We start from the raw sequence: 26,995 nt of genomic DNA, 5'->3' as shown, positions 1-26,995 counted from the left end.
CAGTGTATTTAGTTTAAGAAGGGATCATATTTACTTACCAATGAGCTCTTTATAGTCATGGTTAGGGAGAGTAGAATGATTTAAGAAAGAAATAATTTGTCCAACACTGACTCTAGTAAATGTCTCAACAGTGTCTAAATTTTAAGTTCCACACTACTCCTTTCAGAGACCATCAGCATTTCAGAGGAGGAGGAAATGGAAGCTAGAGAATTCCCAGACGAGTTAAGTCATTTGACAAATGTCAGAGCTGAGCTATGAGGCTCCCAGCACTCCCGCTCTCCACCACACACACACTTACCTAACCAGACTTCAAAGCTTGGAAGAATTATAATCCTAGGGTCTCATTGCTTCTGATTGTAGGTTTTCTCTGTTTAGCCTGATCTATGCAGTATTGCCATTGTCTCTGCATGCTGTGTTGAGGAATGTTTGGCAAATCCCACTCTACCTTAGAGTTCTATGATTTCAGGTGTATGATGTTCCATCACAAAAGGTTCTTATGATGCAACCTTCACAGAGAAAGTACCTGAGAGCCTTTTGTGCTTCTGTGGATTTACTTGCAATGGATCTCTTATGCAAAATACCTTTCCCTTCTCTGCCAGGTAAAAATCCTACTTTACTTGAAGTTTGCCATAAAGAGAAAGTCTACATTGTTTGGCTTCTGTGTTTTAAGGACAAACACAAATATATTCCTTAGGCCTATCATCACAATGAGCTGCGGTTTGCAGGTTCATTTGGTTGTCATGCTCACCAAAAGCACACAGGTACTCAGACAAATGTGCTGGAGGAATCACTATGTGAACTATTGAAGGTAAAAACTCTTTTCAGTTTCTCAAGGATCACCTGTCTCCGGCAAAGCAGTAACAAATTATTACCCTGGAGCCATATCTGAATTGTGCTGTTTCCCTAGCAGAAACTCAGAACAGGTTTTACATTTTAAAAGAGTCATTTAAAAGAAAACAAGAATAGGTGTTACAGATCATGTGGGAGCCTAAAATAGTTATCACTTGTCTGGACCTTTACAAAGACACCTTAGCCTGATGTAAGTTCTTTATGGATTAAACTTAATGTTCAAACCAATTTTCCAAACATGAGTGTTTATTTGGTCACCTGTGTGTGAAATATTTAAATTTTTTTTTTTTTTTTGAGCCAGGGTTTCTCGGTGTAGATATGGCTGTCCTGGAACTCACTCTATAGATCGAGCTGTCCTTAAATTCAGAGATCTACCTGCTTCTGCCCCGTGAGTGTTGTGATTAAAAATGTGTGCCACCATTGCCTGCCATGAAAGAAAACTTTTATTCTCAGCAAGTGTTTTTGTTGGTTGTTTTTCTAAATCAATAGGATTATCCCATTTTTCTTCCTTCTTACAGAAAGTGATCATTTACCCTAGTGGGTCATGCAGACAACACCAGATAGAAATAAGGAAACGTGTTAAAAGAGTGTGTGGCTTTAATGTGCTGGCAAGTGTTTAGCTCCCAGGATTGTGAGGAAGGGTTCTATGTGCAACATTTAGCACTTCCATGGTGTAAGTCATCACAGCCCAGCCACTTTCCAGAGCCCAGGGATAAGCTCCTGGAGATGCAGTTAGAAAGCCTTTGCATCCCCTGCAGTCTTGAACCAATGCAAGCTGGCTCCAGCTCACCACAGGGTGCAGAGATGTAGTGCTTCAATTTTACTTTGAAGAACTACCATTTGTTTTATGCATGGTCAGCCTGACAATGAAGCTATTGGACATATGCCTGGGAAAGAGTAATGCTAACGTCTGGGCCTGGTAGAAGATTGTTCCTAGCTCCTTGGGAGACTGAGCCAGGATAATCACCAAATTTAAGGTTGCATGGGCTATGGAGTATGATCAAGGCCAGCCTATGCAACTTAGCAAAAGAAGATTTAATATATACATATACACATATATGTGTGATGCATATATATGTGATACACACACACACTATATATATATATATGAATGCATATATATATGAGACATATCAGTATCTTAGAGTACTTGCCTAGTATGTACACTAGGTTAAATCTATAACACTAGATAAGTAAACAAACATATGGATAAATAAATGAATGAATAGCCAAAGCTAGTTAAATATATTCTTTCTTCTAAGGACCTGAATCTGAAAAGGAGCACAAATAAAGAAAAATACATCAAAACTCCTTGCAGCTCTTGCTATTAGGTCTAGTTAGTTGTCCTTATGAAATAGTCTTCTATTTGTTTAACACATTTATGTAAAATATCTTAAATTCTGATGGTAATATTTTCCTTAACTTCACCAGGGTCCGTCTCTGATTGACCCAGGAAAGCTATTGGTTTGGTATATATCAGTTTGTGACAATGCATGTCTAATCCATAAATAGTTGCTCCAGAATATGCTTTTCCCAAACTCATTTGAGGCTGGTGGGGGAGGGGACTACAGCAAAGAAGTCAAAAGTAATTTACTTACAAAGGCCCAAGGTGACACACCTTTCCCGCCTTTTTTCATTATGCCAATTATGTTAATTATCTCTAACACTAATAGTGTTTTGAATGGTGGATGGGTCCCACAGGAAAGCTGTTGCTCTAACAAAGAGACTAAGGCAACATGAGTGTTTAAAAGGAAACAAATATTTTATTTTTCTGACACATAACAGCTCCTAAGTGGACAAACTGCAACACTGAGTCTCCGATCTAGAGAATCATTCAGCTCCCACAGACTGGCCCTGCATCCATCTTGATGGTCCAGTGTATACAATGCACCTCATCATCTGCATAGTTGGCACTAGGTTTCTACCATACCCAATTCAGGAGGAAACGGAGCAGAGAAGAGGCATGTTCACAGTCCAAAGGCAACAACTTAGGCAAAACAAACCCAAATACAGCAACCAGAAATACCTGGCCACCCACATATCCTGCTAAACTCAATTATACTGAAATATAAAGGAGAGCATTGAGAGGAAAGCAAGCCAGCTTTCCAACAAAGGCCTTTTAGAATCATTCACTGTTGCTGTTTTAACAAACACTGGAGCCACAGATCAGAAATATGAAACATGTCCCAAATGATTATAATCAGAAAGCTCAGCTCTGCATATATTTTCACTGAAAAAAAAAATGCCATCCCAGCTCTAAACCAGAATGGGACAGGCCCCTGAAATGTCTTCATCATTTCTGAATATACAGTAGGAAACATTTTAATAACTATCAAAGTTTTAAATGTTAAAATTGACTTGTTTCTTAGAAAAATTAAGGCCAATCCAAGCTTGTTTGACAGCAGTATTTTCTAAGCTTGGATCATTCATGTGTTGCTTTCAGAACGATTTCTCATTTGCCTGGAAGAAGAGTAGAAATGAGAAGACCTTCTCATTACTCTTACACGAAAGCCTGTGTGTTATTCCTGTGGGATCATTTGTGTGTGTGTGTGTGTGTGTGTGTGTGTGTGTGTGTGTATGTGTGTGTGTGTGTGTGTGTGTGTGTGTGTGTGTGTGTTAATTTGGTTTGATTTTTTTTTTTTTTTTGGTTTTTGTTTTGTTTTTGTTTTGTTTTGTTTTACCCTCTGTATACTGGTACCTTTACTGTTGCTGTGATAAGAAATACCATGACAGACAGAGGACAACTTAGAGAAGGAGGTGTTTGTTTGGGCTTCCAGTTTCAGAGAGAAATCCAGTGTAGGGGAGGTATGGCTAGAACAGCAAGCAAAGAGATTGCATTGTCCGTGTGCAGGCCAGAAGCAAAGTAAACACAGAGTGAGCCTGCAAACTCTCAAAACTCCACGGATGCACTTTCCCCTAACCCCCAAGCAGCACCCCCAACAGGAAAACAGGTGTTCCTACACCTGACTGATACACTTTTCAATGAAGCCATCTCAAAATGATATTTTAAATAGCTAACTAAAATTTTAGAGGTGTTCTTTCTCTTTTTCAACTCCTTTTATGTCAGCTAACATCATATTCATATTGTTCTAAAAATATGTGAAAATGATAACAACTACGTGATTGTGTGAACCTTTGCTTTTATGATTAATACAAAAATATTGTGTAAAGCAATTTGTAGCTGTTGATGGAAATCTCTAGTCTTTATAGTTGATGGATATATTGACATTTTCCATTCTCCTGAATTCTTTTCTTTTTTTTTTTCCCCCTGAGAATGGGTTTCTCTGTGTAGCCCTGGATGTCCTGGAACTCACTCTGTAGACCAGGCTCGCCTCAAACTCAGAAATCTACCAGCTTCTATCTCCCAAGTGCTGGGATTAAAGGTGAGTGCCACCACTGCCAGGTTATGCTTTGTCCTTCTGTTCTTTCACCAGTCTCTAGAAATTAATCCTTTACTCCAGGTTCTGTGAGATCTGCTCTTTTAGGTTCCAATCAGGACGATGAAAGTATGCCACTTGTAGTTCCTTTCAACATCTGGAAAGAACTGGGCAGGAGACATTGACATTGGCAAACTTTAAAATGTTATCAGGAGTTTGGGGATTTTCATCAGTCATTACAAGCTACCAGGACTATTAGGGTTCCTTTTAGGGATTCTTATTATCTTTAATAGAATAATTTAAGAATGGATGCCAATAAAAAATCTAAGACAAATTTATTAGAATTTAAAAGAAAAGTACATGGCAGACAAGCTGTAAATCTCGCCACTTCTTAGAGGAGGACAACTGAAAAAAGAAAATAGTCAGCCTTGCCTTTTTAGTGAAGACAAGCACATAATGGGGGGAGGAAGTATGAAAAGCCAAAAGTACCATAGAAAGCTGAGGCTCTGGCCAGTATCTAAAACAAAGGGATAGACAAGGAGAAAAAGGGAAAGATATGCTTTCCTGTATCCAGACAGAAAGATGGACAGACCAAATAGAACCGCGTGGAGATTTGTACGAATTTTGCATGGGAAAGAAATTCTGTGAAGTAAGCATAAATTATTTCAATAAGTGGATATTAGCCCAGAAACTTAGAATACCCAAGATACAAGATACAATTGGCAAAGCACATGAAACTCAAGAAGAACGAAGACCAAAGTGTGGACACTTTGCCCCTTCTTAGAATTGGGAACAAAACACCCATGGAAGGAGTTACAGAGACAAAGTTTGGAGCTGAGATGAAAGGATGGACCATCTAGAGACTGCCATATCCAGGGATCCATCCCATAATCAGCCTCCAAACGATAACATCATTGCATACACTAGCAAGATTTTGCTGAAAGGACCCTGATATAGTTGTCTCTTGTGAGGCTAGGCTGGGGCCTGGCAAACACAGAAGTGGATGCTCACACTCAGCTATTAGATGGAACACAGGGCCCCCAATGGAGGAGCTAGAGAAAGTACCCAAGGAGCTGAAGGTGTCTGCAACCCTAGAGGTGGAACAACAATATGAACTAACCAGTACCCCGGAGCTCGTATCTCTAGCTGCATATGTATCAGAAGATGGCCTACTTGGCCATCATTGGGAAGAGAGGCCCCTTGGTCTTGCAAACTTTATATGCCTCAGTACAGGGGAACACCAGGGCCAAGAAGTGGGAGTGGGTGGGTAGGGGAGTGGGGGGGGGTCTGTGGGACTTTTGGGATAGCATTTGAAATGTAAATGAAGAAAATACCTAATTAAAAAAATAATTTAAAAAAAGATAATTATTCCATCTATCCTTTTATCATTGCTTAAAATTAAGCAGTATTTGCCTAGTCGGGGGGTTGACCTGAAATTCTTTTGACTCCATCTACCCTCTGATGGCTCCACGTCCCACATCTCCTCCCCTCCCCCCTTTCAACACGTGGGTGCCCCCACGCCCCACCCCACCTTACCTCTAAATCTCCTAAGGCCTCCAGTCTCTTGTAGGTTAGGTACATCATCTCTTGAATGAACACAGACTCAGAAGTTCTCTACTGTATGTGTGTTGGAGAGCTCATATCAGCTGTTATATGTTGTCTGTTTGGTGGTCAGTTTCTGAGATCTTGGGGATTAATTGACACTGCAGGTCCTCCTACAGGATTGCCCTTCTCCTCAGTTTCTTTCTTTCTTTCTTTTTTTTTTTTTTTTTTTTTGAGACAGGATTTCTCTATAGCCCTGGTTGTCCTGGAACTCACTTTGTAGACCAGGCTGGCCTTGAACTCAGAAATCCACCTGCCTCTGCCTCCCGAGTGCTGGGATTAAAGGCGTTCGCCACCACGCCCAGCTGATGTTTGTTACTTTTTTTTTTTTTCTCCTCAGTTTCTTTCAGCCTTCCCTAATTAAACAACAGGGGTCAGCTGCTTCTCTCCATTGGTTGGGTACAAATATCTGCATCTGACACTTTCAGCTGCTTGTTGGGTGTTTGGAGGGCAGTCATGATAGGTCCCTTTTTGTGCTCCATAGCCTCTGTAATACTGTCAGGCCTTGGGACCTCCACTTGAGCTGGATTGCACTTTGGACCTGACACTGGACCTTCTTTTCCTCAGGCTCCTCTCCATTTCCATCTCTGTAATTCTTTCAGAATTATGGATCAGAGATGTGACTGTGGGATAGCAATCTCATCCCTCACTTAATGTCCTGTCTTGCTGCTGGAGGAACTCTTTAAGTTCCCTCTCCCTACTGACAGGCATTTCATCTAAGGTCCCTCCCTTTGACTCCTAAGAGTTTCTGACCTCCCAGGTCTCTGGTACATTCTTGAGGGTTCTCCCAACCTCCTATTCTCTCAGGTTGAATGTTTCCATTCCTTCTGCTGGCCCTCAGGGCTTCAGTCATTTTCCCTCACCTAATACAAGATCAGATTCCCCTCTGCCCCCCCCCCACCACTTGCCCCTCCCCCATCCACTTTCCATCCCAGATCCCTCCCTCTTTCCCTACTTGTGATTGCTTTCTTCTCTCCCCCAAGTGGGACTTGACCACTTCAGTTTGTTGAACTTTTTGAGTTCTGTGGACTGTATCTTGGGTATTCTGTAATTTTTTTTTTTTTTTTTGCTAATATTCACTTATTAGTGAGTACATACCATGCATGTCCTTTTTGGTCTGAGTTACCTCTCTCAGGATGATATTTTCTAGTTCTATCCATTTGCCTGCAAAACTCAGGATTTCCTTGTTCTTAATAGCTAAGTAGTATTCCATTGTGTTAAGGAACCACATTTTCTGTACCCATTCTTCTGTCATGGGACATCTACATTGTTTCCAGTTTCTGGCTATTACAAATAAGGCCTCTATGAACATAGTAGTACAGTAGCTGCTGTGGCATGGTGGGGTATCTTTTGGGTATATTCCCAAGAGTGGTATAGCTGAGTCTTCTGATAGATCTATTTCTAATTTTCTGAGGAACCTCCAGATTGATTTTCAGAGTGTTTGTACCAGTTTGCAATCCCACCAGCAACAGAGAAGTGTTCCTCTTTCTCTACATCCTCTCCAACATGTGTTGTCACCTGAGGTTTTGAACTTAGCCATTCTGGCTGGTGTAAGGTGGAATCTCAGGTTCATTTTGATTTGCACTTTTCTGATCACTAAGGACTTTGAACATTTCTTTAGGTGCTTCTCAGCCATTTGAGATTCTTCAGTTGTGAATTCTCAGTTTAGTTCTATACACCATTTTTTGATCGGCTTGATCAGTTTTTTTGGTGATTAACGTCTTGAGTTCTTTATATATTTTGATATTAGCCCTCTATCAGATGTCGTGTTAGTGAAGATTATTTTCCCAATCTGTAGGTTGCCAATTTGTCTTATCGACTGTCCTTTGCCTTACAGAAGTTTTCTAGTTTCCTGAGGTCCCGTTCATCAATTCTTGATCTTAGACGATGAGCCACTGGAGTTTTGGTTAGGAAATTTTCCCTTATGCCAATGAGTTTAAGGCTCTTTCTCGCTTTCTCTTCTATTAGATTCAGTGTATCTGGTTTTATGTTGAAGTCCTTGATCCACTTGGACATGAGCTTTGTACAAGGTGAAAAACATGGGTCTATTTTCATTCTTACACATACAGACAACCAGTTAGACCAGCATCATTTATTGAAGATGCTTTCTTTTTTCCATTGTATGTTTTTGGCATCTTTGTCAAATATCAAGTGACCGTAAGTGTGTGGTTTTATTTCTGGGTCTTCAATTCTATTTCATTGGTCAACATATCTGTCTCTGTACCAATAACTTGCCGTTTTATCACTATTGCTCTGTAGTAAAGCTTGAGATCAGGGATGGTGATTTCCCCAGCTGTTCTTATATTATTAAGAATTGCTTACACTATTCTTGGTGTCTTGCCTTTCCAGATGAATTTGAGAATTGCTCTATCCATGTCTTTGAAGAATTGTGTTGGGATTTTGATGGGGATTGCATTGAATCTATAGATTGCTTTGGTAGGATAGCCATTTTTACTATGTTAATTATTCCAATCCATGAGCATGGGAGGTCTCTCCATTTTCTGAGTTCTTTGATTTCTTTCTTGAGAGACTTGAAGTTATTGTCATACAGGTCTTTCATGTGTTTGGTTAGAGTTAACCCTAAAATAGTTTATATTATTTGTGGCTATTGTGAAAAGAGTTATTTCCCTAATTTCCTGCTCAGCCTGTTTATCCTTTGTATAAAGGAAGGCTACTGATTTATTTGAGATAATTTTATATCCAGCTACTTTGCTGAAGTTGTTTATCAGCTGGAAAAGTTCTCTGGTAGGATTGTTGGGGTGGCTTATGTACATTATCATATCATCTGAAAGTAGTAATACTTTTATTTTTTCTTTACCAATTTGTATCTCCTTAATCTTTTATTGTTGTCTTATTGTTCTAGCTAACACTTCTAGTACTATATTGACTAGATATGGGAAAAGTGAGCATACTTGTCTTGTCCCTACTTTCAGTAGGATTGCCTCAAGTATGTCTTTACTTAAGTTGTTTTTGGCTGTTAGTTTGCATTAAATTGCTTTTATTATGTTTAGGTACAGGCCTTGAATTCCTCATCTCTCCAATACTTTTAACATGAAGGGGTGTTGTATTTTGTCAAATATTTTTTTTTCTGCATCTAAGGAGATGATCATGTGATTTTTTTCTTTGAGTTTATTTATATAGTGGATTATGTTAATAGATTTAAACCAATCTTGCATCCCTGGGATGAAGCCTACTTGATTGTAGTGAATGACGGTTTTAATGTATTCTTGGATTCGATTTGCAAGAATTTTATTGAGTACTTTTGCATAGATATTCATAAGCAAGATTGGTCTGAAGTTCTCTTTTTTGGTTGGGTCCTTGGTTCCTTGGTTTAGGAATCAGAGTAATTGTGACTTCACAGAAAAAAGATAGGTAGTGTGCCTTCAGATTCTATTTTATGGAATAGTTTGAATAGGGCCCACAATGGAGGAGCTAGAGAAAGTACCCAAGGAGCTAAAGGGATCTGCAACCCTATAGGTGGAACAACATTATGAACTAACCAGTACCCAGAGCTCTTGACTCTAGCTGCATATGTATCAAAAGTTGGCCTAATCGGCCATCACTGGAAAGAGAGGCCCATTGGACTTGCAAACTTTATATGCCCCAGTACAGGGGAAGGCCAGGGCCAAAAAGTAGGAGTGGGTGGGTAGGGGATTGGGGGGGGGAGGGTATGGGGGACTTTTGGGATAGCATTGGAAATGTAAATGAGGAAAATACCTAATGAAAAATATTTTTAAAAAAATGGTATCAGGTCTTCCTTGAAGGTCTGGTAGAATTCTGCACTAAATCAATCTGGCCCTGGACTTTTCTTAGTTAGGAGGTTCTTACTGACTTTTATTTTGTTGTGTGGTAATGTCCTGTTTAGATAGTTTATCTGCTCTTGATTTAACTTTTTTTGTATGTGGCAATTGTCTAGAAAACCATCCATTTCATCTAGATTTTCCAGTTTGTTGAGTATAGACTTTTTATAGTAGGATTGGATGATTTTTAAAAATTTCTTCCATTTCTGTTGTTACGTCTCCCTTTTCATTTCTGATTTTACTAATTTGGATACTGCCCTTGGCCCTTTAGTTAGTTTGGCTAGTGATTTATCTATCTTGTTTATTCTCTCAAAGATCCAGCTTTTGGTTTTGCTGATTCTTTGTATTGTTTTCTTTGTTTCTGTTTGGTTGATTTGAGCCCTGAGTTTGACTATTTCCTGCTTTCTACTCCTCTTGTGTGAGGTTGCTTCTTTTTGTTCTAGAGCTCTCAGGTGTGCTGTTAAGTTGTTAGTGTAAGATCTCTCCCTTTTCTTTACCAGGACACTTAGTGCTATGAACTTTCCTCTTACCACTGCTTTCATTATGTATGGGTATAATGTGTCAATATTCTCATTAAATTCCAAGAAGTCTTTAATTTCTTTCTTTATTTCTTCCCTAACCAAGTTGTCATTAAGTAGAGAATTGTTCAGTTTCCACATGTATGTGGGCTTTCTGTAGTTTCTGCTGTTACTGAAGACCAGTCTTAGGCCATGGTGATCTGATAGGATGCATGGTATTATGTCAATCTTCTTGTATTTGTTGAGGGTTGTTTCGTGACCAATTATATGGTCAGTTTTGGAGAAGGTACCACGAGGTGGTGAGAAGAAGGTGTATTCTTTTGCTTTAAGGTGAAATGTTCTGTAGATATCTTGTTGGATCCATTTGGTTCATAACCTCTCTTAGTTTCACTGCTTCCCTGTTTAGTTTCTGTTTTAATGACCTGTCCATTGGTAAGAGTTGGGTTTTGAAATCTCCCACTATTATTGTGTGGGGTTCAATGTGTGTTTTGAGTTTTAATAAAGTTTTCTTTATGAATTTGGGTGCTCATGCATTTGGAGCATAGATGTTCAGAATTGAGAATTTGTCTTGGCGGATTTTTCCCTGGATTACTATGAAGTGTCCTTCTTCATCACACTTGATAATTTTGGTTTAAAGTCTATTTTATTGGACATTAGGATGGAAACTCCTCCTTTTTTCCTGGGACCATTTGCTTGGGAAACCTTTTTCTATCCTTTTCCTCTGAGATAGTGCCTGTCTTTGTTATTGAAGTGTGTTTTTTGTATGCAGCAAAATGCTGGATCTTGTTTGCATATGCAGTCTGTTAGCTTATGTCTTTCTATTGGTGAGTTGAGTCCATTAATATTGAGATATTAAAGAGAGATGACTGTTGGTTCCTGATATGTTTGTTTTTGTAGGTGGCTTTATGTCCTTATGGCTCTCTGCTTTAGACTTTGTTGTGAGATTCTTAATATCTTATCCTTTCTTTGGTGCAGGTGTCTTTCTTGTGTTGGATTTTTCCTTCCTGGATCCTCTGGAGGGCTGGGTTGGTAGATAGATACTGTTTGAATTTGCTTTTGTCCTGGAATATTTTGGTTTCTCCATCTATGTTGATTGAGAGGTTTGCTAGGTATAGTAGCCTGGGCTGGCATTTGTGTTCTCTGAAGAGTCTGCAGGACCTCTGACCAGGCTCTGCTGGCTTTCATAGTCTCTGTTGAGAAGTCTGGTGTAATTCTAATAGGTCTACCTTTGTATGTTACTTGGACTTTTTCCCTCACAGCTTTTAATATTCTTTCTTTACTCTGTACATTTAGTGTTTTGATAAATATTTGAGGAGTAGATTTTCTTTTCTTATCCCATTTATTTGATGTTCTATAGGCGTCCTGTACCTTTATGGCCATCACTTTCTTTAGGTTGGGAAGCTTTTCTTCTATGATTTTGTTGAAGACATTTTCAGGTCCTTTTAGCTGGGAATCTTTGTTTTTCTCTATTCCAGCTATTCTTAGATTTGTTCTTTTCATTGTGTCCTGAATTTTCTGGATGATTTAAGTTAGGTTTTTATGTTTTGAATTTTCTTTGACAGTTGTATCAATGTCTTCTACTGTATTATCTACATGTGAGATTCTCTCTTCTATCTCTTGTATTCTGTTGGTAATACTTACATCTATAATTCCTGACCCCTTTCCTAGGTTTTCCATTTCCAGGTTTGCCTCCATTTGTGTTTTCTTTATTGTTTCTATTTCCACTTTTGTGTCTTTGATCACTTTATTCGATTCTTTCACCTGTTTACCAGTGTTTTTATGTATCGGTGAGTTATTTATATCCTCCTTAAAGAACTCTATTATCTTCATGAGATAGGATTTTAGGACAGATTACTGATTTTAAGGTGTGTTGGAGTATTCAGGGCTTGCTGTGGTGGAAGAAATGGGTTCTGATTATGTCCACATATTTTGGCTTCTGTTGCTTATGATCTTGTGCTTGCCTTTGGCCATCTGGATATCTCTGGTGTTTGTTAGTCTGGGTGACTATATGGAGTCTGCTTCTTTTGTCCCTGAATTGCTTCAGGTCTCCTGGTAGATATGCAGTCCTGGCTGTGTCCAATCACCTGTGAGGCTTCCAACTGGGGGCTCTTCACAGGGGCAGAGAAGCTGCTGATCTGTTGCCCTGGCTGTAGTAGATCTCCTGTAAGGCCTTCCGACAACTGCTCTGAGTGCAGCATGTCCTTTAGGATGGATGAGGATATGGAGTCTTCACAAGAGCATACCAACTAGGGGTCTGCCCCAGCAACACGGATGGGGAAAGGGGAGGAAGGAATGGAAGGGGAATGGTATTTGAGAGGGCAGGGTTTGGTGGCTGATGGGTCCCGAGCTCTCCAGGCTCCCAGCAGCAGCTCCAGGACTGGGATGGGGGCAAATGTTCTTACCAACTGCTGTGAGTGCAATGGATCCTCTAGGATGGATCAGGATATGGAGTCTTCATGGAAGCAGACCAACTAGAGGTCTGTATCATTGTTTTATAAGCAATCTAATGTCCTTTTTTAGTTGTCGTTAAGTTTTTCTCTTTAAAGGCATTCGCTTCCTATCTTAATAAATTTAAGAAAACATTCTATCACTGTTACACAGAGAAAGTCAGTATCATTTACCAAAATAGAGTACAAAATTTAAAATGAATGAAATCACTGGATAGTGATGGGAAGTGTCATTTGCTTGACACTGCTGGCTGAGAATTCAGAGCCAATACCAAAATTTGCTCTGGTAAAGAGGTGAGTAGAAAGGGTTGAGAAGAGTTAATGATATACTGAAAAAAATGAAATGCTAAAGATTCCTAATGTAATCTAAAGTGCTGAAAGAGACTTTGCATGGGGTTATTCTTCAATGGAATTCCTGCTCATGAAACAACAAAAGCCACCCTTTGAAAGAATCCCAATCCTGTGGAAAACCGTGCTCCTACTAGTTTGCACATGATTGTGGGTTTTAGTGAGATGATAAGGTTAGCAAACAGCACACTGAGAAATTCTAATAATCTTGCCAAAGTCATGGGCTCTGAACACTATCATTCACGTGTGTCCAGGTGGTAGAGAGACAAGCAAATGTCACCCTGACTCCATCTATTGTCTCAGACCCTTGAACTGGAAAGAGTATGTCACAGAAGATTAATCATCCATGCACATGTTTCTGGAATCCAAAATGTCTCTCACCTTCTCTGGTGTTGTGTTTTTGGAAGGTGACTTCCTGGCTGCAGAAAGCTGGTTTCCACAGCCTTACCTTTTTATCCTGCTCCCAGGAATGTTTGTGTGAGGTGCTGCATCAAATGCTTTAATCACGCAAGCCTTCCCGAAATGAAAGGAAGATGATTTAGATCCCTGGTCTGCACACTTAGCCTACAATTATACTGTGTATCTGATGCTGTTGACATTGCCAAGTTTGTATTGAACTCTAAAAAACATGTTCCTTTCAGAATCAGTCAAGAAACATGAAAATAGTTGTGGCAGCTAGTCAGTGCCTCGAAGAGACATCCAAATATGGCTAAAGTCATATGAAAAATAAAGTCATCTTGGCAACAAAATGAAAGTCCAACTCTGCAGATAATCAAAGATGTGGCCAAAGTCTTCAAATGCACAGAGCAACTATGACTTTTCTTCATGAAAGAGATAGAATAGGGCTTAGCTAAATAGTCTGTGGTCATAGTGAAGAATGTGTCTTCCTGGAAGTGGAATTTGAGAATGAGATATATTCAAAATTACATGCTGTACAAGAAATGCAGAAATGACATTGTCATACAAGTATAGACCTGCACTGTTATGGCTATATGATCTTTACATTGTGAGGCATAGTTTATTTATATTTTCAAATTCTTTAGACTGAAAGAGGAATATAAAGATGTTTTGGTTTTGTGTTAATTGAATTTAATCATTATTGACAATCCAGTTAGATGCTCATGGTCTCGGTCACATAATCAGCTTTTGATTAGAGACCATCCCCATTTTGAACATTTATCATTTCCCCATCAGTCCTATTTACCCTTATCCTGGAGTTATCATGAGAAATGTTCATACTCCAGGGCTCCTGAGTTGCCCACGTGTTCTGACTCTCCACTGTTAAGACTGTTACATCAGGAAATTACTTTTCCTTGAGAAATTATGAAGCAACCCTTAGGTAAGTTCTGTAGGTAAATTAAGAAACACTTAAACATCTGAACCATTAAACTTCCCCTGAGCATCTAGCAGTTCTGGTCCCTACTAGATAAGCAAGACTGCTCTTCATACTTAGATGTGGTAGAGAAACCTTGCCTAGAACATTTGCATTACCATATTCTCTATCTTTTCATGAACAAATTCCAAGCCATGAAATTTTATGTCTCTCTAATCCATCTAAAGTCATTCTCTTTGTATCCCGGGGCCATATACTTGGAAATATCTCAATATGTCTTCCGTCTTCAGAATTGTGATCAAATGATATCATCAAATAGAATCCATCATTAATATCTGTCACATAAGAATGTCTTAATGCTTAAAGGAATATCATTATGGCCTATCTTGTATGCAAAGAAAAAGAAAAGACCTTATATGGGAAATTATTTTCACCATCACGTTAAACCAATAAAAAACAATTTCCCAGACAAGAGTTGTGGTCCTTAATTTACATCAAAAATGAATTTAAACTTTCTCATACCTGTGTATTATTTATCGTACATAACTAAATTGCTGGTATCAGAAGGCATGAGTGTGTGGCAGTGGGAAAGAATTCTTGGTGAAAAAATGCTGTTGCATTTTACTGCCCCTTTAATGATGAATTGTTTATATTAAGGTTTGCATTTCCATGTATTTTATATGTGCATAAAGTGTATGTGTATTCTTGATATTTGCAAATAAGCCTGTGTACAGAAACTTTCAAAATGGGTTGTTAATTTTTCTTTTAAAGGGATTCTCCTTAATCTGATCATTTCTGTAAAATCACAATGAAACAAAAGTTCAGGGTATATAGAGGCAATTATGTTACCAAGCTACTCACTCAATTATTGAATCCTCTTTAAGATGTCCATGACAAATAACCACTCATCTGCCACCTGAGTGCCTTGAGTCAAAGGGAATTTCTGGAATTGTCTATGGATGACTAATGTTGTCACTTTTTGTCATGCATTACCTGAAGAGAGAGCACCTTGGTTCTTCGTTGGGGAATTGCTATTCTCTATTCTCTGGTGTCTGCTGTTTTAATGGGCCCATCCGTCGAGGTGTTCCTTCTCTGTTAGTCAAGGAGCAGCCACGTGATCCCAGCTATGACAATCCAAATCTATCATCCGGGGATTTAATTCTCAGTGTTAGGAGGTAAGAGAGAAAAACAGTGGGAACTGATTTATTCCAGTGAATGTGCATTGAAGATCCTAGTGTCCCCAAATGTTGGATTCTTCAACTTTAATTTCAGCTCTGTGAGGCCCCAATACATTCACAAATTCAATTTTGTCTAAAATTATGTTAATTGCAACAAAAAATCTACCTAATACTCTGCCTGGTATTGCACTTATTTAATGGGAAATAATACAGAAAATATACAGAAATAATACAGAAAATGGGAAATAATACAGAAAAAATACAGAAAAAAACACCCCATCTTTGATAGTATAGACCATATATACTTGAATATTTAGCACATTTTTTTTCATAAATCAATCTTCATTTCCTTGTACTATATTTTAAAGAAGCCAAGTTATCTTTTCATAACTCCTTTGTGTTGTGTTTCTGCCTCAGCATTCATCACCTTTATTGTCCCCTACAGTTAGAGACTCCTGGGAATATTTAAAATACAATAATAAATGTCTGTCCACTTTTCATGCTAGCATATTTTATATAGCACCTTGCAAACATTACATGGAAGAAGTCATCAGAAATAAACACAGACCTACATATGTGCAGCCATGCCTACATGCATATCTTTATAAAAGGTTGGATTGTGAGGAATGGAATCTGGAATACTCCATGCCTCAAGCTTGAACTTTCTACACACCCTTTCTTTCACTTATAAATCACTGAGGTATCTTCAGTCTCCTTGGTTTAGTTTGGCTTACATCCTAATTCCCATTCAATACAGTATGTTGTTTCTGGCCCCCACTATACATGGGCTTTCAGTTTTTGTCCATACTTTGAAAAACTCACTAAAAATACTTCCATTTCAAGTGCACCTTCAGTCAAGAGCTTGTGTTTGCAAACCTAAAGACTCATTTTGTCAGATAAATAAGGAAGAAAAAAAAATTCCAGAATTCCTTTCCTTACATGAAACAGTTGTAGCTTTTTCCTGTATGCCTTTAGGACAAGGTTAAGATCTTCTAGAGCATTCCATTCATTGAACTCTTTGTGTGATTTTTGTCTTTTAGCTCCTCCAGGCAATCAGGAAGATACAGGCTTTTACTCAACATGCTAACCATGGCACGACCTGATTTCTGATGGCTATCAACATAACTTCGTTCCCTTTTGCTTTTCTACTTGGTCCTCTTCACCAGCTGACCTCATCAATTTATCCAACAACACATGCTGAGGACCTACTAAGCACGGGGTCTGTGGACATAAAATGGAATTGGACATGAAATACACCCTGCAGAGCAGATGGACACATAAGCAACATGGCAATGAGAAGTGACAAGCACACTACTACAACCCAGCTGGCACAGATGGTGGAGATTTGATAGGCTTGGTGAGCATGGGATGAGAAAGGGTGTCAAGAGGTGACCTTGGGATGGCTTTCGAAAAATAAATAGGAACATGTCAGGCAGACAAGGGGGTATTGCTGGCACTTGGAAGTGAATGTGTCATTCCAGGTGTGAAGAGGAAGGGCAGTGATCATTTTCTTCTGCCTCTATAATTGCAGCCTATGATCATATTAGTCTTTTTGGCAGCCACAACACCCAGCTGGCTCACTGAGAGCTAAAACCTACTATCCTTCTTGTGTTGTTTTGCCACATCAGCCCCCATCATCCATGTCCATGAGCCATTATTCTTTATCAGGGAAAATAAAAGGAAGCCTTCAGCTCCATCCTGTGTCTCTGTAATCTCTGGTCCTCCAGTCTGGAGGACACAGTATTCAGCCTATGTCCAGCATGTAACTCAAAAGCCCTGCAACAACCAGGTTTCCCTCCCTCTCCCTCTCTCGCTTCCACCCTCCCTTCCTTTCTCCCTCTCTAGGCCTCTGTCTCCCTGTGTGTCTCTGTCTTTGACTCTCCCTCACCAGCCCCCTCCTCTAGCACGTTTTTGGAGCTAGCATTCGCTAAGCTTTGCAGAAAGTCGAATCATCTTTCATCATGTTTTACAGAGGGTTCAATGCAGTTTTCTCCCAGCTGTTGTCCAGTGTTCTTGGAAGCCGAGCAACGCAAAAGAAACTCAAAAACATGTTTGCAAAAATCAAATTAAATCTGAGCTCTGATGGAGTTTCAGCTATTTACGCCCATGTGGGCCACCTGCCAAGAATGTTTTTAATATAATAATCACTCATCCATACACCCATAATAATTGATATTTTCAATTTGATAATGCTTCTTAACATTTTTTTATTTGTTTCAAATCTCCCCTCCTCACCTCATCTGCCCAACAACCCCCTGCGTCAGCACATTCACAGCTCTTAATGACCCTCTCAGCAGCTACTGATCAAAGTCAAATTTTAATTACGATTCTAATTTTGGAAGTTTGCTTCCTTTTAATCTGAACTTTTAGAAAAGAGTCAAACGTGGGCTTGCAACAGCTCATAGGAAACACATCAAGCTGTAGGACTCTTTAATTGGAAGTTCAACGAGTTTGAGCTTCATGCTTCTTACCAGCTTGTGTCTCCCAGGTGATTATACCTACAGACTGTAAATTATATCACTAACAACTGCAGTCTAGCATTAGAGACAGTCAGTGGGAAGATAGGATGCAACTGTGTAGCTTTGGTCAAGAAGTTGAGCATGGCTACTTCCTCCAGCCCCAATACTCAATGCTTTGCACAGTTACTCTCATTCCACCCAAGTCTTCACTTTAGCAATGACCTAATTATCCCTATAAGAGTATTTTGTTTTAACCTGTAGGATATGCATTTTTAAAGAAACACCCCAGAAACTCCATCTCTGATGCAACCTTTCTTGATCTTTCCAGATAAAAATTGACCCACTGTAGTAACCTCAGACCACTTTCTACCATCATACTTAATATCAAGTATTAATAATAGGATTCATGGTGTATTCTTTATATCTGTGCACATAAAATCCAGTAAATTATCCTCCCAACAAGCCTATTGCACACTCATTTCCCTCATTTTATAGATAAAGAAACTGAGTCTCAAAAAAGTTAAAATATACTAAAAGTTAAGTACCTACTTAATATACCATAAAAATTGAAGTCATAATCTATTAACAGTAAATGTCCAAGAATGATTTCTTCTCATATGCTCAAAAAAAATCACAATTTGAATATAAGTGTGCATAAGGAAAATACTATATCTCAAATATCTCTAGATTTCCTAATGTTTACAATGTTGCTATTTAATAAATATTTGGACTGAATAATTTCATCTGGAGAAACACAAATGTATTTAGAGAATTGTTCATGAGGAGGGAGACACGAGTTTTAAAAATTAACTTTGGCCTTCTTAATAACTTCAGAAATTAGTCACTTTAAAAGGACAATAAGGAGGTGTCTTGATAGCACTGGAAACATTCAAATGAAAGTGTAGAGATGTGTGTTCCATGAGTACCAGCATGTGTTAGAGCACAGTTAGAGTAATCATACTTAGAGCTACATAGGACTTGGAGATGAAACTAATTGTGGGTTTTTTTTTATTCATTCATTCCAACTGATTTTTGATACTGTTAAAAATGAGAATAGTGGAGAATTTGCTCTGGAAAATATGGGTGAAAAAGTATGTGCATATTTAGAGGAAGATCAAGAGGAGAACACAAGTGCCATATCTAACAGAGGGAGGAGATCTCTAGGTAGAGTAGAAGAAGCAGAGATGTCAAGAGTGGGAAACTCTTGAAGAATATTTTTTAAAAATTTCAAAATTGTACTGTGGGTTTTTTAGCAGTCTACTGTAGAATACCAAGTGTAAATCCTTCTTTTTCAAGATCTTCAGGAAAGTCTACATTGCTCACTATCTAAGTGGCATTTTATGGAAAGTGAAAAATATGGTTCATTTTACAACTGTAGTTATTCAATGCAGCCAAATTCAGGGAGTATAACATGGTCACCAAAGGTGAGACTGTAGATGGTGAAGAGATCAATGACCAGTTACCCAGACCCCCACCCCAACATGTCTTTTAATGCAGAGATATTTATTAAAGTGGAAACTTAAGAGTTCTTTGAAGAGTCAGTTGTGTTGGATGGTGCCTTGCTGAGGCAAACACTTGAAGGAGTGCTTTTCTGAACTGGACACAGGTGAAAGACCATAACTCCTGAAGGAACATTTCACTAAAGCAGACACAGGAGAGAGGGTGTTCTGTTAAGCAAATACATGAAAGGACACATGATGAAGGATTCTTTGTTAACAACACACATGTAATAGTCTGCCATACACTGCTTAGTTGAGTTGCATTTGTCAGGACTCCAAGACCTAAGACTGATTTGATGCACTTGCTGAGGCAAGACCCATGCTGAGGCAAGACTTGTAGAGGACATAGGATAGGACTGGAAAGAGAGACACAGAGAGAGCTTGGCTTGCTGCTACAGCTAGATGGGCACTTGTGGGGCTAAGTCATCCCTGATCTTCACTTCCCTGAGAGCAGTACAGCTGAGAACTTCTCCTGCTGTTCTCATTGGTCCCTTGTGCTGATTTGAGCCAGAGGCCTGGCTGTCTCTGCTAGGTCATGTCACCACTGTAGCTAACATGACTCTACTGAACTGGACTGTTGCTGTATCTATGAAGTGTTTCTGAGTGGATCATGCTGCTGCTGCCTGCTAACATGTGAGCTGAACTGCTAATTTCCAGACAACATGGATGCGAGTTGCTCCTAAGAACTTTCTAAACTGATCCACTTCCCCTGTATCCTTTCTATTCCACTACCTCAGGTGTGTGGTGGGCTATGTGGGCAGTTAAAGCATTTAAGAACCGTCATTAAGAATACTGCCTGAGATTCCACCTCACACCAGTCAGAATGGCTAAGATCAAAAATTCAGGTGACAGAAGATGCTGGCAAGGATGTGGAAAAAGAGGAACACTCCTCCATTGTTGGTGGGATTGCAAGCTTGTACAACCACTCTGGAAATCAGTCTGGCGGTTCCTCAGAAAATTGGACATAGTACTGCCAGAGGATCCAGCAATACCTCTCCTGGGCATATATCCAAAGAGTTCCCAACCAGTAAGAAGGACACATGCTCCACTATGTTCATAGCAGCCTTATTTATAATAGCCAGAAGCTGGAAAGAACTCAGATGCCCCTCAACAGAGGAATGGATACAGAAAATGTGGTACGTTTACACAATGGAGTACTACTCAGCTATTAAAAAGAATGAATTTATGAAATTCCTAGGCAAATGGATTGACCTGGAGGGCATCATCCTGAGTGAGGTAACCCAATCACAAAGGAACTCACACAATATGTACGCACTGATAAGTGGATATTAGCCCAGAAACTTAGAATACCCAAGATATAAGATACAATTTGCTAAACATGTGAAACTCAAGAAGAACAAAGACCAAAGTGTGGACACTTTGCCCCTTCTTAGAATTGGGAACAAAACACCCATGGAAGGAGTTACAGAGACAAAGTTCGGAGCTGTAATGAAAGGATGGACCATCTAGAGACTGCCATATTCGGGGAATCCATCCCATAATCAGCCTCCAAACGTTGACACCATTGCACACACTATCAAGATTTTGCTGAAAGGACCCAGATATAGCTGTCTCTTGTGAGACTATGCCGGGGCCTAGCAAACACAGAAGTGGATGCTCACAGTCAGCTATCTAGGGCCCCCACTGGAGGAGCTAGAGAAAGTACCCAAGGAGCTAAAGGGATCTGCAACCCTATAGGTGGAACAACAATATGAACTAACCAGTACCCTTGAGCTCTTGACTCTAGCTGCATATGTATCAAAAGATGGCCTAGTCGGCCATCACTGGAAAGAGAGGCCCATTGGACTTGCAAACTTTATATGCCCCAGTACAGGGAAATGCCAGGGCCAAAAAGTGGGAGTGGGTGGGTAGGGGAGTAGGGGTGAGGGTATGGGGGACTTTTGGGATAGCATTGGAAATGTAAATGAGGAAAGTACCTAATAAAAATATTAAAAAAAAAAAGAATACTGTCATACCCAGGGATCCATCCCACAATCAGCGTTCAAATGCTGACACCATTGAATATACTAGCAAGATTTTGCTGAAAGGACCCTAATATAGATGTCTGTTGTGAGGCTATGCTGGGGCCTGGCAAACACAGAAGTGGATGCTCACAATCAGCTACTGAATGGATCACAGAGCCTCCAATGGAGGACCTAGAGAAAGTACCCAAGGAGCTAAAGGGGTCTGCAACCCTATAGGTGGAACAACAATATGAACTAACCAGTAACCCAGGAGCTCATGTCTCTAGCTGCATATGTATCAGAAGATGGCCTAGTCAGCCATCATTGGGAAGAGAGGCCCCTTGGTCTTGCAAACTTTATATGCCTCAGTACGGGGGAACGCCAGGGCCAAGAAGTGGGAGTAGGTGGGTAGGGGAGTGTGGGGGGGAGGGTCTGGGGGACTTTTGGGATAACATTTGAAATGTAAATGAAGAAAATACCTAATTAAAAAAGAATAGGATATGAAAAATTATAGTTACAGTTTATTCTTGGTTTCATTGCCCTCAGTTATCCCTGCAACATACCTCCTACCCTGGTTCCTGCTGTGTTGGTAAAACTGCTCTATACCTTCTTACACCTTTACTACAACAGTATTTTCTAGTGCCGTATGGATAGTCACAATATTAGACAGGGCTCCTTTTGGAAATATAACTGTTGCAGGTATAGCCAACTAATGGACACACATAGCATAATGAAGAACAAGGAATTTCCATGTGATGACTTATAAAAAGAAAGCTAAAAAAAAAAAAAAAAGCATATTCTGTCTATAAGCCAACAATGTTGGGATTGAAAGCTGACATCAAAACCACGAGAGAGAGAGGAGAAAGAGAGAGAAAGAGAGAGAGAAAGAGAGAGAGAGAGAGAGAGAGAGAGAGAGAGAGAGAGAGAGAGCCTGATGCCTCTTCTCCCTCAATTCTTCCAGGAGAATCCAATCCAAGCTGGCCATCTTACCCATGACCTTCAGAACTATGAGAGAATAGGTTTCTGCTATTATAAGCTACCCATTTTTCAGTTATCTGTTACAGCGGTGCTAGGGACAGATTATAGAATCTCCTTTTCCTAACTCAGTTGTGGCCTCTGTCAAAGCTGAGTGAAACAATCTTCCTCTGTCCCAGACTTCAGAACAGAATTACATTAGGCTTACAGCTGGCAGTGAGAAGACTCAGGGGAAATCCCTGTAGAGAACACTTAGTTTATCCTGAGACTGCAGGAACCAAACACATTTTCTCCATCTGGATGTTTTCTGATTCCCAATATCATAATAGTACAACATGCTGCAGGAGGTTGAGGCTACAGTAGGAAATGTATGGTAGGAACTATAGAGAAACACAGTGGGCACCATGTTGACAGGTGGCATGCACTATATGGGAGACAGTATTTGCTTTTTACATAGTGATAGCAAAGCTGTCACTGTCCATAAACTATTAGATGATCTTCCTCCACATATTGTAAATAAATAAATACATACATACTTAAAGTTAGGATGTGATATGTCACTTTCAGATTTCCCGGCTCAAGAAGTATTCTATGAGATGTACCCAAGAAGAATAGAGTGCTGGGGGAGAGGAGCTGGATCCGTGTTCAAGAACACTTTATGTTCTTACAGAAAACCTAAGTTTGGTCTTCATCATTCACATGATTGCTTACAACAGTTTACTCCAGTTCCAAAACCACTTTCTGGCCTCTATATGTACCACACACACACACACACACACACACACACACACACACACACACACACACACTTATACACACACAGTACATATGTATGCATTCAGACAAAACACACTTTTATACACAGAAAATAATACAAATCTTTCTAAAATGAGAACTATGACTTCTTAATGATGATTTGTTTCACTCAACAATTATGCAAATATGTCTTGACTACACAAGATGAGTCATTGTATTCAGTACTTAACTTTAATACAATTTGGTGTTCAAGATAGAAAGGAAGAATCATGAACATTTAGGCATTTATAGCCTTTGGACATTTATAGACTTCATTGATATTTAGCTAATTCAGGAATGAGCTATAAGCCTTTCTTCTATGAATTTGGATAGCTCAGTACAGTTTTCTAACACGATGTCCAATCCCAGGATCTCTACACGGGTCTGTTGCTCTCTATTCATCTTGTGTACACAGTTACTCTAGTGAGTGATAAAACCTTTGTTTCTTGGAAGGAAATGATCCTCAAGTGAGTGGTAAAACTTTAGTGTAAGATGAAAAAGCCAGACAACTTGCCTCATGTTTCAACATATGAGGAAGTACCTACAAGCATGAAATGTGAGAGGAAACATGTCACCTTTCGAAATACTATCATTGTGGGAACTAGAGATGTTAAGAAATGCCATGATGGATAACTAATTAATGACAAAAGTTTATATTACAAAAAATTAGACAGGGAACATAGTTCATGAGATGATTAGTATTTTTGCTTCACTTCAAAAATATGTGCACATTTCTATGGATTATTTATTAATAAGATCTTTTACTTTTCTACTGCTTAATTTGTAGCTCATTAAATAGTAAATATTAAACCATTGCCAGAATCCACTATAAGAAAATTCATGGAAAACAATTCAGTATGTAGGTATGAACTTTCTGAGTGGCACTCCAGTAGCTCAGAAATCAAAATAAGAACTGACAAATGATATTGAATGAAACTTAAAAGCTTCTGCAAAATAGTCAACAACGACAAATTACATCTATAGAACTGGAGGAAGTCTTTGCAATTTAGCTGCAGCACAATGAAAATAAGAATGTAGGCTCCTCTAAAAATTAGACATAAAACCCCCTTGTGACCTAGCCATGCCTCAAATTCTCATATAAATGAGAATTTTTTGCATATCACTGTTTATCCCACCAGTATTCACAATAACCAAACTTTGAAATCTCACTGAGTGTCAATCAATAGGCAAATTATTATGAACATGCACACTCTCTCTCTCTCTCTCTCTCTCTCTCTCTCTCTCTCTCTCTCTCTCACACACACACACACACACACACACACACACACACACACTCATATTTTCTGACCCAGCCTTTCTGGAGAGGCTTCTTTGTCATTTGTGGTGAAATAGAGCAGTTTATTTAAAAAGTCAGCTTGGGGACCTCACTTGAGGCAAGCAAATCTGTACTTTCTATCAACTTCATCTGTGTTCATCTCTGATCTTTATCTAACTGCTGCCTCTATTTTTTTATTCAGATCCATACTAAGGAAGCAATTTTCTTGTGTTACTTATCGTCCCCTAGAGAGTAACCCTTTGTAGTCTTTCAGCATTATCCTTTAAGACTGTGTCTATCTCTTCCTACTGCCTTACTGGAGACTCCTGTTCAAGTCTCCTTCCTAAGTTCTCATTAGTCCACCTTAAATGCTAGGGCCATGTCTATCAAAACACATATGATGTTCAACTCCTTCAACACAGAATGTATAGAGCACACCAAAGGTGACTTTGTGGCAGTTTCTTTCTGACTCATGTTAGTTGTGTACTCATTGATTCTAAAAGTCAATTCAGCCCTCCTTTTCCACAAAATCTAGTGAACTCCATCCCTTTCCTAACTACTTGTAACAGAAGCTTGGTAATAACCAGGGCTTGGTATTCCAGGCAGTTTCTGACATGCTATTTGTAATATTAGGAGTTCTCCTTAACCGTGAGAAATGCATTTTATTGTTGTTGTTGTCAAAAAGAAATACAACTAGAATATATCATAATTTCCTTAAGAAATTTTACTGGGACACCCATTTATCCTACTATACCAACATCAAAATATACCCCAATTTCAAGTATCCCTTTGCCCTTTTCTCAATAATACAGAGGTCTTCAGTTATAATGGAGGTATTCATTTCAAAGTGAGACAATGAAAGTGAGAAGTGAAAGCCTAGTTTATGGTCATATAGTAATGTCTATGATGCACAACATCTGCCACTGTCCTGTTCTGCTTTGGGGAAAATATGGTTCTCTTGGAGATGTTTTATCCTGTCAGTCAATGAGATCATTTTCATCCAGGAGAGAGGTTCTAATTGCATCTATTCATCTATGAGACACCTTGGCTCCTATGCAAAAATTTCCAGTTCCCATATTTGTCTGATAATGTCTGCATTTCAAGTGACTTAGGAAGAAGCAGCTTTGTTCATAGTCTAACATACTGGGTTGGTATTCCGAAGCATCACTTTATCTTTCAAGATGTATGAGTCTTCACTGACAAAAGAATCATATTCTAAGCTAACTACCTGGGCAAACCTAAATAAGTAATGAACAGTCTAAACACCAGAGATATTAAATAACATAAAATAAATCCCATATCATCAAGAACTTCACTGAAATATTTTACACACAGAAATATGTGTCTGTCTGTTTGTTTTCCATTATGGAATTTAGAACTTCTTTTGAAAGATAATTTTGTAATTATATTTATGTACAAAGCAAACTTTAGCAGTGTACATTTAACCCAGTTTAGTGGAGAGTTCTTTAGCCTTTGGCTTTTCCAGCATAGAAATTCAAGCCACAGATTTAGGGCCCAGGATGTTTCTTCTACAGTAACTGTAGATCTTATCTTATCTTATCTGTCATTGTTGGTCCTAATAGCTTCCACCATCTTAGCAAGAACAACCTTGTCTTCCAATTAACCTTTCAAAGGCAACAGTGATGAACATCTTCCTGTGGAATAGCAACCTCAGCCTGGCCTTTCCCTTGATGATGCAGTAGGGGACCCTCATCTTTCAACACAGGGAAGGCAGGAAAACCATCTGCCCAATGGGGTTTATGTCATGGGCAATCACCAACAGCTGGGCCTTCTTTTCTCTACCCAGGTAATGTCTATATTAACCACTCCTCAAAGAACAGGTGGCCTCTTAACTGGGGTGTCCCCTTTGCCAGCAGCTTTCTTCTCAGAATTGTTGGGCAATCTTATGCAGCTGGGTGACTGTTTTCCAGTTTAGGACCTAGGTGAACTGGTTAATGGAAAGAGTTACTTTGAGCCACTTATAGAGGGTGACCTGTTGCTATTGAAGCATGATATAGTGAAGCCATTTGACAAAGCATGTCAGATAGATTTTGGATTGGGTAGCTTGCCCAATGCTGAAGTTCTTGGGCCTTTTCTCAAAGGATTGCCCAGCATTTTCTTCATGACATCTTGGGAAGTGGAGTAACATCTTCCTTGCCTTGGCTTTCTTTCCTTTGGGCATCTTGCTTGGCTGGAAGAAAGTGAGCTTAGAACTTTTTAAAAATATAAATACTACTAAATGAAATACAAACACTCTTAGTTACCCATGTGATCCACCCAAACATAGAAGTTTCTAATATTAGCTTCTGCCTCAGTTCTCCAGGAGTTTGAGCACATGGCTGCTGATCCACACCATTCAAAAACGTTCTGAAAGCACATGACAAAAAATCACATATGTGTGTGAGCCTGAACATGTGTTTGCACGTACACACACACACACACACACACACATACACACAAACACACACACAGCAACATGAACATAAATAAAATACATAAACAATAATTTTATGTTTGTGTTATTGACCTTGAAGCTCTTTTAAAATTTTGTCTTTGAACAGCCAGAGACAAAGAG

The 26,995-nt window shown here is 39.2% G+C and overlaps 1 long non-coding RNA gene across 1 annotated transcript; it reads left to right on the top strand.

Moving 5' to 3' along the window:
- Positions 1-496: 496 nt before the first annotated feature.
- On the top strand, positions 497-17,148 carry Gm36814 (predicted gene, 36814). Its single transcript, NR_168701.1, has 2 exons — positions 497-599; positions 16,493-17,148. It is a non-coding gene; the product is annotated as a predicted gene, 36814 (long non-coding RNA).
- The last annotated feature ends 9,847 nt before the right edge of the window (positions 17,149-26,995 follow it).

Source organism: Mus musculus, chromosome 5, assembly GCF_000001635.26.
Source record: "Mus musculus strain C57BL/6J chromosome 5, GRCm38.p6 C57BL/6J".
Lineage (NCBI taxonomy): Eukaryota > Metazoa > Chordata > Mammalia > Rodentia > Muridae > Mus > Mus musculus.
Note: the sequence above shows the minus strand (reverse complement) of the source record. Positions and strands in the feature narration are given on the sequence as shown.